The sequence below is a fragment of the Rhincodon typus genome, unplaced genomic scaffold (assembly GCF_021869965.1).
Source record: "Rhincodon typus isolate 14 unplaced genomic scaffold, sRhiTyp1.1 hic_rhity00006040, whole genome shotgun sequence".
Classification (NCBI taxonomy): domain Eukaryota; kingdom Metazoa; phylum Chordata; class Chondrichthyes; order Orectolobiformes; family Rhincodontidae; genus Rhincodon; species Rhincodon typus.
This window is the reverse complement of record NW_025971678.1, coordinates 1,998-4,898: the sequence shown is the minus strand read 5'-3', so window position 1 is coordinate 4,898 and position 2,901 is coordinate 1,998. Positions and strand designations below refer to the sequence as shown.

The 2,901-nt window shown below is 40.5% G+C and overlaps 1 pseudogene; it reads left to right on the top strand.

The window, feature by feature from the left end:
- Positions 1-713: 713 nt before the first annotated feature.
- LOC109929468 lies at positions 714-2,196 on the top strand (annotated as a pseudogene).
- Positions 2,197-2,901: the final 705 nt, after the last annotated feature.

The following is a 2,901-nucleotide window of genomic DNA, read 5'->3' as shown; positions in this document are numbered from 1 at the left end:
ATCGTGATAAAATCCTGGTGGGTCACATGAAAACAAAATTCAATCCAAGTTCCTTTAGAAAGCTGAGGTTAACTTGATGATGATCCCTCTTTTATACATAAAGTGTATGTCCCTACTCTGTTGAAATGGGGATTGGCCTGGCTTGTGGGCAGCAAGATGTCTATGGTGAAGTACCTGAGCAAAGCTGATCGAAAGAGACTTACTATGACTGTCAGTATGAGAAAGAAGCTAATTTTAGAAGTAGCACTCACAACTTGAGCAGGTAGGGTGGATTAGCCTATCTAAATTGCTCATACTGTCCAGGGATGTGCAAGCTAGGTGGATTAGCCATGGGGAATGTAGGGTTACAGGGATAGGGTAGGGGGTGAGTCTGGGTGGGGTGCTCTTCGGAAGGTTGGTATGGACCTGATGGGCCGAATGGCCTGCTTTCATGCTGTAGGAAAGGGATATATGGGCAAATCCAACAGCCAGATTGTGTACTTGTCCAGTGCTCCTCATATATCTCTGAGAGTGGGAGTCCTTGTATTACTGCACATGAGGTGAGTAAACTACTGATCCAACAGCAAATACATCAGCCAGAACTAAAAACAGAAGGATGAGATGAGCCAAGTTTTTGAAAATATGACAATTCATTTTGTAAACAAACTGGATGGAGGAGAGACAGAACTGCAGTTGGTATGAGATGAATTTTGATTAATTTTGTTCTCTTGCAGTGACACACAGAAGGATTTGTTGAAAGTGAAACTGGATCAGCTTCAATGTCACTTCATGTGGGCCCCACAGAAAGAAAACATCGACTTGGATGATCTGAAACACAGATTAGAAGATTCAATACAGGCTGGTGTGAAATATCAAGACAGGTTCTACAACCAAATTCCTTTTATAACCTGCCTACAAGGAAACTGTGAAGAGGCAATTCAGAATTTAAAGGAAGATGAAAAGATTCTGAGGGAGAATCATAAGGATGACTTTGAAAAACAAATCATTGTCACCTATGGAAACTATGCCTGGGTTTATTATCAATTGGACCAACTGGAAGAGGCTTAGTCCTTCCTTGACAAGCTGGAGATGGTCTGTAAACTATTTCCTGAAGCCTCTAGGTTTACAGCAATGATACCTGAGGTTTATGGGGAGAAGGGTTGGTCACTTTTGACTACTCCTGCCCAATATTATGAAGAGGCAAAGGAATGTTTGAAAAAGGCCCTGGAGAAAGATCCTGACAACACTGAGTGGAACGTTGGCTATGCCACTGTTCTGTCTCGTCTGGAAAAGTTTTCTGGGACCCCAGAGAGTCGTGGGCCCATGGAATCAGTGAAGTGGTTCAGACGGGTGCTGGAGCTTGATCCTGATCATGCTGAAACCATGGTGCTGTTTGCTTTAAAACTACAAGGAGGCAGGAAAAATGATGAAGCACTCACTTTAGTTGAACGAGCATTGCAGAAGTCCCCTGATCTCCCTTATGCGCTCCGATATGCAGCTCAGTTTCACAGATACTGCAACAATGTGGATAAAGCTCTGGGGCTGTTGGAGAGAGGATTAGAAATTAGCCCACACTCTACCTTCATGCATCATCAAGTAGGTCAATGTTACAAAACCAAATTGGATCAACTGAACAAATATCCAGGCAGTAAAGATCCTCACAATCCGGCATTTCAACAGAAAGTTGAGCTGATCAATAAATGCAAGTAACATTTTGAAAAGTCTTTCAAGAAACGGTCACTGACATCTATTAAGCTCAGCCTCGATTTTGCAGCAACTTGCTTATTAAATAAAGAATATGACAAAGCACAGGAAATCTACAGCCATCTCCTGACACTGGAAGGTATTCATCCAGAGAACAAGCAAGCGATATGTTTAGCGGTAGGGTTATTCCAACTGAATCACAAGAATTCAGAATCAAACGCCATCCAACATTTTCTGGAAGGAATGAAAGTCAATTACGACTCAGTGGAATGGAAAAAGTGCCGTGAAAACCTGGAGAAGATAGCAGCAAGACGATTTCACAGGAATCTAAGAGAGAGTGAGGCCCTTGGTGTTCGGGGATTCCTGCACCAGCTCGATGGGGAGAAGTGTGAAGTGATTGAATGCTTTAAAAAGGCTTTGGAGTTTGATCCTGACAATGACGGATATTTAAGTGCTCTTTGTGAGATACACCTTTCCACCGAGGGCAAAAATAACCCTCCCAATGAAATCTAATCAATTTGTTGGCAATGTTCTGATTCCCCTGATCTACAAACTCTCATTTAGTCAGGCACATTTTAATTTATATACTATTGGCAGTTTCTTTGAGGTGAGCATTTTACTCTACAACCTTTAATTTTCACAAAACTCTTATTGGAATAATTCTAAATATACTTCATTCAGGAATACTGATCGCACTGTTTAGCCAAATCGCATTATTTTGTATTGTTACAGATGTGAGTGTGAATAGGACCATAATAATGTCACTCATGAGGAAACAGAGCAATTGAACTAAGTGGACAGATGCACAGTAATTTTTGATTTAGGAATTATATGAATACATTTAAAACAATCGCAAAATAACTTGGGCCTGATTTGGGGTTTTGGGTGTGAGGTGAGGGCATTTCGAAACTAAATATTTTTTCTATTTCCATCTTGGAGTCAGGACAGAATTAATATCACACAAAGGGCCAGAGGATGTTGAGCATAAAGGTTAGAAAAATGTACTGGGAGGAATAAAATACAATGGCCGCATGTATTGAATTTCCAGACAGATTTTAATTGTAATTGTATTATCAGAAATTGTATGACAAAGTAGTCAATAAAATTACACCATGGCTAACATTCAATTTGTGTTGTCGACCTGGTTGGAGGAAAACAGTTAATTTGGTGCACACTACAATAACCCATAATGGGGGTTAAATTAGCAAAATAATTTCT